Source organism: Mirounga leonina, unplaced genomic scaffold (assembly GCF_011800145.1).
Source record: "Mirounga leonina isolate KUSES-001 unplaced genomic scaffold, KU_Mleo_1.0 Mir_101595, whole genome shotgun sequence".
In the NCBI taxonomy this organism is placed as follows: Eukaryota; Metazoa; Chordata; class Mammalia; order Carnivora; family Phocidae; genus Mirounga; species Mirounga leonina.
The window spans coordinates 7,531,886-7,544,969 of record NW_023270158.1 but is presented as its reverse complement, the minus strand read 5'-3'; the positions used below and the strand labels follow the sequence as shown (position 1 = coordinate 7,544,969).

The window sequence follows — 13,084 nt, the reverse complement described above, 5'->3', positions numbered from 1 at the left end:
ACCCAGGGGTTCTCAACCTGAGGTTTAGCAGATCAGTGACTGTGAGAGAAAAACATCTGCTCTTCATTTTCAGTGATCCCTAACAAAAGTGTTTCCTTCAACTGCAAATATAAGTATCCAACCACAATCCTGTTAGCAGGACCTGTGACTTGACACTAATAGAAATCACAAATACTTTCACATCACATTACTGTTGTTGCAGATATCTTAAAATATCTTTCATGCTCATTGCTACATCAAAATCATGGCAGTTATTAGACTGCTGTTAGATCTTGTATTTAGTAGATTAAATTAAGAACTACCTATATCACACATTTATACATTTTTATACTTTGGTAACCATATTTTCAGTGTAATTGGTTTCCTTTGTTTTCCTATGTATGATGTTTTATGCATTCAGAAACATTGTTCTGGGGCACCTGGTTGGCTCAGTCAGTGGAACATGCAACTCTTGATCTCAGGGTTGTAATTTCGAGCTCCACATTGGGTGCAGAGATTACTTAAAAATAAAATCTTTAAAAAAATAAAAACAAAAAACAGACATTATTCTGAGAAGCCAGACTGAAAGGGCCCCTGGGTCAAAAAAAATATTTAGAGCCCTTGAACTGGACACTGGTTTTTTATGTCCACATTGGTATGTACACAGGATCTCTATCTGTTTCTCTGGGAAAACGGCCCATAATTTAGATAATTATCTCTGTGACAAGGTTACACTGACATTTTGATCATTCCATATCTGACTTCAAATACAACCTAGTCCACAAGCCAAAATGTCCAAACCTTTGAACTCAATCTTCCACACAAACCCTTCTATTCAATTATTCTCTAACACTTTCACAGCAAAATGTGGGAAAATAGCACCAGAAATGGAACCAGAAAACCCATGTCTTACTTTTAGTTCTGCTCTCTGATCCTGGGAAAGTCATATAATTTTTCTGAACCTTATCTATAAACACATTTAGATAATCTTTAAAATCTATAAGTTCCTGAGGCAACTGGGTGGCTTAGTTGGTTAAGCATCTCCCTTTGGCTCAGGTCATGATCTCAGGGTCACGGGATCAAGCCCTAGCACATAGGGCTCCCTGCTCCACGGGCAGTTTGCTTCTCCCTCTCCCGCTGCCCCTCCTCCTCTGGCTCGTGCTCTCTCTCACTCTCTGTCTCTCTCAAATAAATAAATAAAATCTTAAAAAAAAAAATCTGTAAGTTCCCTTTCCAGTTGTAAAATTCTATACTTCTAAAATTGTCTGCTTTTCTGCTAGGTGTGTTCTTTGGGATTCAGTTCTTAGTATTCTATCCTTAATTAATTCATTCACTTATCAGTTATTGAGGTGGGAATAACTAAGCAACTAAGCCAGAGGGTCCTGGAAAAATTTTCCAATGAGCCATATTTAAGCTGAGTTTTGAAGGCTGAGTATGAGTCCATTAAGTAAGGACAGGACAAGAACTTTCCAGGCAGAGAACACTGCCAAGGCCCAGTGTGCTCAGGGCCTACAGTGCACTGAGGGGCTTGATAGGGGTTCAAAAGGGACCAGATCTGTACTCATCTGTACAGTACATTTCCTATAAGCCTGGGCTCCTTGGCTTATAGGAAATGGGAGAAAGTGTACAAACAGGTGAAGTGACACGGTTAAGTTTGTGTTTTGGGTAAACAGCCTTGAGAGCAATGTGAAGCATGGGGGAAACTGAAACCAGAAAGATCAGTTAGAAAGGAGGATACTGCAACATTTGAGGTAAGAGATAATGGAGACCCAAATCAAGGCATTGGCAATGAGAATAGTCAAATGAGTAAAAAGAACGGAAGTAAACTTTCTCTATGAGAAATTGGGTGTGATGATGGAGGAATCTAGGGTTACCCTAGCTTCTAGTGAGGACAACTAAGTGAAGAGTGGTATTGAAGGGAGCAATGATTAACCAGAACAGGGAATATAAGAAGAAAAGGCTCTCTGGGGAAGAATGCTAGGCTTTGAAATGTTGAGTTTGAGGAGCCTATTAGACCTCCAGAGAGAAATTCTGGCCAGCCCTTGGAAATAAGAGCATGGAATTCTGGAGAAAGATATGCCTGGAGATACAGAATTATTTTTTTCCTGGAGATAAAGAATTATAAAAATCACATGAGGTAGCTAAAGCCATTTAATTAGCTTCCCTCCCCACCCCCCCACCAATAGCACCACCCGCCCGGTCCCTCTGCAGTGTTTCACCTCCCCAAACCCCTCAAATTCTGACTCCTGAGCTTGCTATTAAGGATCCCAACAACTGCTTCCTCCTCTTTCTCACCTTTCCCACCGACCTTTGTTACTCTGAAACACGTCTCTGTGTTAGTTAGGATACAAGCAAAACCGCTGTAGCGAAGGAACCCCAAAGCACAATAGCTGATACATGTCATGAACTTCTTTCTTTCTTATGTAACAGTTCAGGGCCTGCAGGGCAGCTCTGTTGCATTAAGACATAGGAACCTAGGCTGATAGCCATTCTCAGTTCTGCCATTCTCAGCATCCCTCTTAGGACTCGAGGAATTGTTCCAATCATTGTCATTTCCCAACTGGGGCAGCACGGGGTGGTGGTGGTGCGAATCCAGGCAAGAAGCTTCATCTTTTTTGAAGTTTTTTTTTTAATTTTTAAATTTTTTAAGTAATCTCTACACCTAATGTGAGGCTCGAACTCACAACCCCGAGAATGCTCTACCAAAGGAACGAGCCAGGCACTCCAAGAAAGCTTCATCTTTATTAAAGATAAATACACATCACTTCTGCTCATATCCCATTGGTCCAAACTCAGTCATATGACCACACATACCTTCAAGGGAGACTGGAAAATGTAGTATCTTGCTGGGCAACCATGTGATGAGCTCACACTCAGAGGGGCTCTGTTACTAAAATGTAGAAAGGGAAAATGGACACAGGGAACAATTAGCAAACTGACATTTCCAAAGCCCTGGCCATCTAAATATTCATGCATACCCTTATTTACACACATAGAATGCATTCCTATCTCCCCTCAAGAGACAGCCCAAAGTATAATCCATTCACTGAATATAAAATAAAGTCTAGCATCTCTGGGTAGTGTGTACTCCTCTCCATCAGGTCTAGCTCCAGCAGTATATATAGTAACAGAATGTAATTCCTCCACCATTACTCAGCTTTCAGTATATAATGTGGAGTGGGAACAGGTTACCTACAGTGAGAATTCCCATTTTGGAAGGGGAAGAATGGAAAGCATTTAGCAGTCACAGGTGCATAGAAATGATATACTGTGTTGAACAAGAAATGCAGATTCCCTGTCTTGGGGTAAAGGAATCCTTGTGTCAGACCTTGGTTATGCATTCTGGGAGGAATGCCCTAGACCTGGTCCTCTCTGGACTTTAGCTTTGTCCTTGTTCATTATTCTCCATGGTCATACCTGAAGTAGGTTGTGGAGAGTATCCTGGTCTTTTTGTCTGTTGGTTTACTTGTTAATAAGAAAGTTGTATTAAAATCTCCCACTATAACTGAGAACTGCCTTCTCCTTTTTGTATTATCAATTTTTATTTAATGTATTTTAAAGCCATGTTATTATCTACATAGAAATTTAAAATTGTTCTATCTTTCTGGTAAATTGAATCTTTTCTTAAGAAAAAAAAAGAAATGACTTGCTTTGGGGTGCCTGGGTGGCTCAGTCGGTTAAGCGTCTGCCTTTGGCTTGGGTCATGATCCCAGGGTCCTGGGATTGAGCCCTGCATCGGGCTCCCTGCTCAGCGGGGAGCTTGCTTCTCCCTCTCCTCTTTGCTCTTGCTCTCTCTCACTATGTCTGTCTCTCTCTCAAATAAATAAAATCTTAAATAAATAAATATGTTAAAAAAAAGAAATGACTTGCTTTATTTCTAATAATGCCTTTTGCTTTGAAGTCTATTTTGTGTGATATTAATATAGCTATATCTTTTCATTAGTAATTGTGGGGAAAATGTTTGTCATTACTTTCTACCTTTCTTTATTCTTATGTTTTAAATGTAGCTCTTTAAACAACACATAGTTGGATTTTGTTTGTTTTCCATCTCACAATCTTTGTTTTTTCACTGGAAAATTCCTTCCATTTATATTCAATGTAATTGCTGGTATAATTGTATTCAAATCTACCATCTTCTTATGCACGACTCTTCTTCTGTCCTGTGTTCTGTTTTCTTTCCTTCCTTGCCTCCTTTTGGATTGATAATTTTTATCATTGAATTTCATAGGTTTTCTCCTAGACAGAATAGTCATTTGCTTTTTCCAGGATCACTTTAGTTCAAGTTCAAGATTTGAGATTTTTTTCAAGCAAGCCTTTTCCAGTTCACCCTTACTCCTGGGGGGAGTGTGTGCATGTGGAATGGGGAATGGTTTACCAGGTCTCCACCCTTGTCAGGTCCTGATCTGACTTTTGTCCCCCTAATCCCACAAGGTTGCTAAAAAGACAGCTAACCCTCTCAACTGTCTCTTCAGGATCAGCTAATGACTGTAAGGTAAACATGTCCAAAAATGACCAGGCTCACTCCTCTGGATTTCCATTCTCTTCTGGGTCTCACCCTTGGAATTTGTCAATATTTTGTTAGCGTTTTGATGCTTCTAAATTTTTAGTAAATTATGTTCAGCAGGAGGGGTGATCTGAATTAGCTAGTGTGCCGTTACTGACTTCCTTAGAGTTCCTAAAACAATGTTTCTCAAGATGGGGTCCATGGACCATGTGCATCAAAATCACATTATACGTGTTAAAAACTGGGATTCCAGGGCTGCCATCTCAGACTTCATTCGGTCCTGAAACACAGAAGTCTGCCCTTTTGATAAGTTCTGAGGCTCTATTTATTAAGACTTTAAGTTTGAGAAATTTTGCCCCAGAGCTTAGCACAATACTCTTAGTAATAGACATTCAAGGAATTTGACTTGATTTTTGTTTAAAGGTCATGTAGGTCAGAAGAAAGCTGAATAAATGCCCCAGTCAGAATCTGGTCAATGTTTAAATCTCCTATCTCCTCACCATTTGAAAAAAATCCTCCTTAAGACAAGATGATCTCTAAGAAGAACTCTCAAGAACCAAGACCTTATCTAGAGCCAAAGTCTAATCCTGTCACACTCCCCCTTCTCAGGAGTAGCATTCATTTTGATCAGCCATGGATGGCAGGTACTTCAATGTGCTTGTTAGTCACTAATGAAAGGTTTTAGAAAGAAGCTAAGTTACCCTAAAGATATCTTGACCCCATATCTACTGGTGAATCCAATTATGAACTGCCATCAAAACAAAACAAAACACCCAAACCCAACCCCAAAATGGGTTTTTTGAGACCAGTTCATAACTGGATGTCAATTACAAATATTAAGATTTCCCCCCCAATATTATTATTTGCCAAAATAAGTTAACACCGTGTTGGTCTGCAACATTATTTTGAAATTTTACTGGTTCAAGAAATCTGTAGATCTTGAAATCACTGTCTTATAGCTCCTCAAGCCACTCCAGATTCCAAGAAAGCTCTTGGCCTGCCTGCTAAAGTTTCTGCAAATAGCAGGCAAATCTGCATTCCACACTGTCAGGAACATGATTAATTATCTGTTTGGATTAGCTAACAAAATCTATGTTCCTGTGTTTCTGTGACACGCTTACTTAAATTTCTTAGCTTTGGTCATGCCTTTAAGTTACAGTGCTTTCCAAAATGTTTGTCTTTGCTTTCTTGCAGGACAAAAAGAAAAACAAAACAAAACAAAACAAACAAAACCCACTGCCAAACAGTTGGTGACCAACATTTAAAGATTTCTCATTGCTACACCAACGTGCCGTCTTAGATATCTCCAACTTTTAAAGGGAAAGCTTTGTGCGAGTTCTTGTGTTTTCCACAGCTGAATAACCTTAATATGGAAACGTGCTCATGTTACACACATCGCAGACATCAAGAGAAAGTTTTAGAAGATTTGAGCTTTTTAATCAGATGATCTTGGGCTCTACTCAGAAAATGAAATTCCATGGGGAAACTGCTACTCAGAGTAGGCTTTGTTCTTTTATAATATTCATTTCCTTTCATTGCTCTCTAACCAAGAGGATACTTCAATAACCATCTGAATAGGGAGGATGGTATTACAAATGAGCTGTTATGAAATTTTTAAAAATCAGATCTGTTTTGGAAACTACTATCAGTTGGAGAGTGGTTTATATGTGAACTATGCGAAATTCCTTAAAGTTAAGCCAACTCTGAATATGCCTGATTGATGAAATAATGTTTGTCACTTCAGTAAACGAATAGGCTAGCATACATTACATGGGCTGTAGTAACCTATGTAACCTATGATTGAAAAATAATCACATGCCCTTATGGTTTCATTTACCAGATTAATCTGCTTTGGTAATGGGATCATTTATGCTTAATTAAATATATTTAGATTATGATTCTCAGGAAAGGGTAATTTGTGAGTAAAAAGGTATCTCTAAAATCTGCAGGTTTGGAGCAACATCACAATTTTAGGTTTTTAAAGATACCTATTCACTTGTATCTCTAAGGTAGAAAACTGGCCTTGCTTTAAACCACATCTTTTATTTCTATAGGCTCTTTATAAATCCATTCACGGCCCTTTATTTCATCAACTCCCACCATACTGGGTTTGTAACCCTTAAGGTTACAAAGGTTACCTTAAGGTGGGTGGGATGTATGCAACATTTGATTATGTTAAGAAAAGTTACTTAACACTTGGAACCAAAGCAAAAGGATGACTGCTTGTCCTTTGAACCTTGGACTAAAGCTTTATTTCAAGGTCTTTATCTAACAGGCCCACCAAAGGAATATTTAGTTCTTCAGAGGAATGCACAGTTGCTTGGTTAAAGCTCAGACATGTTAACTTGTAGGTTTTTGTCCAGGAGAGATGCCAAAGATTTCTGTGCAGAGGTTCTGGATTTATTGTCCTATTTTGCTTCTAATTTAGCAAACTTATTTCAGCATCCTTTTCCTTTATGAACCTATAAATCTGTCTTTCAAATTCTCCTTTGTACCGTATTTACCATTCTCCTGCTTCCCTCATTAATGCATAAAACCTGTGACATGTATTCATTCTATATTTTCATTAGGGTCATGTTTTTGAAAGTTATACTTTGTCTCTATGAAGAAAAAGAGATGGAGCTCACAAGCACCCAAGAAAATGAATCTCTTTTCTTTAGTTCATCCAATTTCACTTCTCTGGGGAACATATTTTATAGGAATAAAATCAACGCATTTTGATTCCCCCCCCCCTTTAAATCCCATGTCCTATTAGCCTTCTGACAGAGTCATCAAGTTTACTGTCCCAAGAAAGGAAGGACAGACAGGTGCTGCTCATAAGAGAGAGGCCGATTTCAAAGCTGATTTTCTTCACCTAACTTTTTAGTAAGACAATGTACATAAAACCCAGGCTTTTTGGAGAAAGGGATTTCTAAATGACAAAGCTTCCTTTTTAATACATAGGGCCTGTGTGCAGAATAGAAGGGAGACTCCTCCAGGCTGTAAAGAATGAGGGGAAAAGCAATTCTGGATCAGTTACAGGGAAATGGGGGAGTGGTGTTTGGGAGGAAGATCACAAGACACAGTTGTCCTGATCTCTTCCTTCCAGGCTGAAGTACTGGGGAAGGAAGTAGGTTAGCTAGGCTGCTGGGAAAGCAGAAGACAGAAGTGGGGCGGTCTGGATTCTGCTTTTCTTTGGGAGGATTAACATATGCCCTTTGCCACTTTGAGGTCATAAAAGCCACATCCCTCCCTCACACACCTGGATGTCTTCTTGGAGAGGAGTAGAGGGAGGGTGGAAATCTGACTGGCTGAGTTCTTCACAGAGTCATCCAAGTAGAGACTGTTTACCTACAAAGACATTTTATAAGCTTGAATTCAGGTTAACAAATTAGACTTGATCTTGTCCCTCCTCCCAGCTTCCACCGAGAATATGGGAGCTTGTAAGGTAGATCAGGGCAGACTTAGAGAAATAAGAAAGCTACATTTTTAGCCCAGCTGAGTATATCATGAGTAAATTGGAAAGGCTGTGTCAGGGAGGAAAAATTTCTTCTGCTCTTCCAGGTCCTTCTAACTGGACCAAGAATCAAACTGACATGAGAAAGATTGACAGGAATAAATCAAATTTAATTTCATAAGTATGGAATCAACAGACATGCAAATCCCAAAGATAGTCAAACAACATGAGGTTTATATGAGCTCAGGAGCAGGATAGGGGTCTGAGGATACAAAGGGGAGAAAGATCATTAGCAGGAAGGTGAGAGGAGGTGTTTGAAAAACAAAGTTGCCCTATTACGTGGGTAAGTTTCTTGGGTAGAGAGGAATCTCTGTAAATAGCTCTCTTCCTGGAACCAACAAGCAGTTGAGGGGGAGGTAAAGAGCTTTTCTTGAATATGCTGGGTTTTGATTGCTTTTGACTCAAAATAATGTTCATGCCAAAGTGGCCCATCTTGGGGCATACTGCCCTTGGCCCCTACAGTTTCCTCCTCTGAAACTTCCCTTAAGTTTCACATATAAAAGTTAATCAGGTAGATCATTCTGTCTTGTTGAACCAGCCCCTGCAATAAGTTAGTTCAGTTAAATTCATTTCAGGAGGCAGTGATGCAATTGTGTTCTCAAAGTTAGGCCTATGGTTCAAGCAATCAGGTTTTAAATAAGAGACATTCCTATGGAAACAAAAGAAAAAGAATGGTTAATGATTGGATCACATTATAAACCACAAACATTTGAACTACAAGCCCAATGTGGGGCTTGAACTCATAACCCTGACATCAAGAGTCGCATGCTCTACTGACAGCCAGCCAGATGCCCCGTGGTGATCTTTTTGAATGGCCCAAAGAGCAACAAACATATAGATTGCCAATATGTGAGCTACTGTGGCTCAGTCGGTTAAGTGTCTGCCTTCTAAGTCTCTAAGTCTGCCCTGATCCACCTTACAAGCCCCCCTGCTCAGGTCATGATCCCAGGGTCCTGGGATGGAGCCCGAAGTCGGGTTCTCTGCTCATCAGGGAGTCTGCTTCTCCCTCTCCCTCTGCTCTTCCCCCCCCACCCCCAGTTCATGTGCTCTCTCTCTCCCTTTCTCTCTCCCTTTCAAATAAATAGATAAAATATCTTTAAAAAACGGGAAATATAGAGAAGAGATAGCTATTTAGAATGCTCATAGAACTTTGGTAACATCACAGGTTTTTAGATTGAGGAACATTCTCCCAAAATATGAATCGGCACACAGGTTTGGTTGCTTACCAAAAAGCTATTCCTCTCTCTCTTTTACCTTCTGGCAGGGTCTGCCTCTTATAATAGAGGCTAAAAATACCAGATACTCTCTCTCTCACCCTCCTTGCTGGTAGCGCTGGCCATGTGGCCCAGGTTTGGTCAGCGAACCCTTCAGCAGCACTCTTCTTTAGATGCGTCTAGAAAGATTTTCCATCCGGATGAAAGCAGGATATTCAAGGAGAGCTTTCTTTCCCACTTCTTCCTTCCTGTCATTTCATAGGCTATGGGAGCTGTGGAGACCATATTGCAGCCATTAAGCACTAGACAAAAGCGAACATGCTGAGAATGACAACATATAGGGATGGAAAGAGCCTGGGTCACTGACAACACTGTTTAGCTGGGATGACCATCTACCTCTAAACTTCTTGTTAGGTAAGACAATGAAACTTCCTGTTATATCTGCCACTTTTAGTTGGATATTCTTATTCACAGGTAAAAGCATCTTAACTGATTCAAGAAGATTTTAAATACAGGGGCGCCTGGGTGGCTCAGTCATTAAGCCTTCGGCCCAGGTCATGATCCCAGGGTCCTGGGATCCAGCCCTGCATCGGGCTCCCTGCTTGGATGGATTCCCTGTATGTTTGCTATTAAATTTGATTTTCTTTTTTTTCTTTTTTTTTTTTTAAAGATTTTATTTATTTATTTGACAGAGAGAGAGAGAGAGAGCACAAGTAGGCAGAGTGGAAGGCAAATGGAGAGGGAGAAACAGGCTCTCCGCTGAGCAGGGAGCCAGATGTGGGGCTCGATCCCAAGACCCCAGGATCATGACCTGAGCCGAAGGTAGCTGCTTAATGGACTGAGCCACCCAGGCGCCCCAAATTTGATTTTCTTCTATTAATCTGTCTCATGTCACTTTGACTCTTAGTCCAGCTAGAGGGTCTTTTTTTTTTTTTTTTAAAGATTTATTTATTGGGTGCCTGGGTGGCTCAGTCAGTTAAGCGACTGCCTTTGGCTCAGGTCATGATCCCGGAGTCCCGGGATCGAGTCCCGCATCGGGCTCCCTGCTCGGCGGGGAGTCTGCTTCCCCCTCTGACCCTCCCCCCTCTCATGTGCTCTCTCTCTCTCATTCTTTCTGTCTCAAATAAATAAATAAAATCTTTAAAAAAAAAATAAAAATAAAAAAATACTTTAAAGATTTATTTATTCATTTGAGAGAGAGACCATGAGCAGGAGGGTGGAGGAGAGGGGTAGAGGGAGAGAGACTCTCAAGTAGACTCCACGCTGAGTGTGGAGCCAGACGCCGGGCTTGATCTCACAACCATGAGATCACGACCTGAACCAAAACCAAGAGCAGGATGCTTAATCAACTGCACCACCCACGCACCTCCAAGCTAGAGGGTCTTAAAGGGCAAAGGAAATTCTTTCTCCCCAACATGATATAATCCACAAGATACTTGAATTCGCTGGACACCTCTTACCCTGACACTGCTGCAGCTGAGAGATCCTTGGGACTTCTGACATTCAGCCAGTAGCAGGTAAGATTTCTTACCATGTCAGCCTCCTGGAATCTCTATCTGTGGAGGCAAATGGAACCATAGTGGTGAGAGACCTTTTTCTCTCTTTCTGAATTTAGCAGGAGAAAATACTTGTGGAACTAGTTCCTTTGGCTAGGTTACACTTTGGCTACATTTGGTAGAGTGCTCTTTGGTTACTGATCCATTTCCTCCCAGAGATGGTCTCTGTTTTCCTTTGTCTGTCTTTGGTGTCCTTTAATCCCCACATGAGGTAAGGCTGTTGCTAAGGAACATGTTGGAAGCCAAAGCTGCAAAATTGGTGGGCACAGGTCGAACACTTAAAAGCTGTTAGAGTGCTCACCACCTCAAGAAGGCTCCCATGTTACGGTAAGTTGGTCACAGAACAGGTTAGATTGACACTAGGTCACCCCTGAACCTCAAGAAAACTTCCGTGCAATGAGATACACTGTAAAATAACACACAATCCCTAACCCTGCTGCACTTCCCTCCTAAGTATTAGTGTGGCTGTGGCCCCAAGAGACCCAAGGCCTAGCCAAGGCTTGTAATGTGCATATAAAAGATGTGCCCTTTCCTCTTGTTCTGTGTGGGTTTTTTTTAAGATTTGAGAGAGAAAGCATGAGTGGGAGAGGGGGAGAGGGAGAGAATCCCAAGCAGACTCCCCGCTGAGTGTGGAGCCCAACTTGGGCCTTAACACGGGGCTTGATCCCATGACCCCGAGATCATGACCTGAGCTGAAATCAAGAGTCGGATGCTTAACCAACTGAGCCACCCAGGCACCCAGTCATGTTCTATGTCTTAAGAGTACAGCTGGGGCACAGGAGTGCAAGAGCACCTGGCTCCGGGGGTCCCAAACAGAACAGGTTTGGCCACTCACCACTGACAAAATCCAAAGGCAGAGAAGGTAGTGGTGGTGAAACAAGAAAGGAATTTATTTCAGTGAGGCCAACACCCAGAAGACAGTGGACTAGCGTCTCAGAGACTGTCTCCAAAGTGCTAAAAATACTTCCAGGTTTATATCAGGAAAATGTGGGGCAAAGGCGGGTGGGTACCTGCAGGTGGGCCGTGAAGGTCAAGTCGATCATTGTCCTGAAGTCAAGCACAGGCAGGGTCTTGCTGCTTTGCCCTCAGGGTCTTTTGCCTGAGTGAAGAGATAAGCCAGAAAGAAAAACTTAATCAATTAGAAAGTTTGAGGTCAAAATGGAGGTAGTTGAAGTCCTCTTTCAAGAGCTTGGCTTTGTGACCAGTGAGAATATTCTCTTTGGTCTCTACCATTCAGAGGGTGCACTTTCTCGAGTGCACTGGGTGACCAGTCAAATAGACTGAGATCCGAGGCTCGCTCTCTCTGTCTGGCTGTGGGAAGTTTGTCATGAGAGGTTCTGGCCCAGAGGAACTCTTGTCATCTCAACCTCCGTTGCTTGTGAGTGCTGGAAAGTCCTATTCCAGGAGCACTCGCCCAGTGTCACAGATGAGCAGGTCTGTAATTGGAGGCATCTCACGATTTTGTGAGGACCAGAGACACAGTTTTCCCTACACCATCCTTACCTTATGTGCAAGGAAGACCTTTGCTTTCTCAGATGAATTTTGGGAGTAAACTTTTGAATCATGGATGCTGTGTCATCTAACCCCTCTTTGGATGCCTTGCATCTCTGGTTAAACCATTAAGGCTTATTGGTTTATTAATACATCCTACTCAATGGCTGAAGGATGGAGACTTTAAATTGACTATATTAAAAACTTTTTTTTAAGAGACAGCTCTCAACTGTCTTATTAGTAGATTAGCTAGCCTTAGGGACCACCTTGACAAGATGAAATAATGGAAATTAGACTTACGACTTAAAAATAAATGTCCACATCCAACGTAAATTTCCCTTCTTAAAACCCAGCTTCATCTGCCTGTTGTAACTTCCCTTTCCCTACAAGATTTACAGGAAGCACTGCAGCCTAATCTCTAGGTTCAAAGTATACAGGTTGCTCATGTAAATGTTACAGGATTTTTGTCCCCTTAGTGCCTGAGGTTCTTGGTCACGCTGCTTCGAAGAATGAAGAGGTAGACCAGAAGAAGAGTGGTGGGCAGCAAAGCAAAGTTGTTGAGCAAGAGTATAAAGCTCCTGGAGAGGGAGGAGGGCCCGAGAGGGTTGCCCTCGGAGTTTCTAAGTTTAGGGGTTTTTATGAGCTCTTTTGCAGAACTTTCTTAAGCAATCAGGGCTTTGGTCACATATCTGTCTATCTATTAGGTTAATGTCTCTGTGCTGATGGTCTTTTTTTTGCTCACATCTGGAGGCTTATGTCTTAATTGCCCCTTGCCCGTGATAGTGACAAATGCTTTGTGGTTAATTGCCTTATTTTAGGACGTTTTGCAGAAGTCATTTCTGCA

At 41.4% G+C, this 13,084-nt stretch overlaps 1 long non-coding RNA gene across 2 annotated transcripts; it reads right to left on the bottom strand.

Annotated features, from left to right (window-relative positions):
• Positions 1-2,734: 2,734 nt before the first annotated feature.
• Positions 2,735-11,844, bottom strand: LOC118005187. Of its 2 annotated transcripts, XR_004677785.1 has the most exons (5): positions 11,760-11,844; positions 10,654-10,749; positions 9,295-9,465; positions 7,725-7,813; positions 2,735-2,863 (listed from the first exon to the last, which is right to left on the bottom strand). It is a non-coding gene; the product is annotated as an uncharacterized LOC118005187 (long non-coding RNA). The 2 variants fall into 2 exon arrangements; XR_004677783.1 differs by lacking the exon at positions 2,735-2,863 and having other exon boundaries at positions 7,656-7,813.
• Between the last annotated feature and the right edge of the window lie 1,240 nt (positions 11,845-13,084).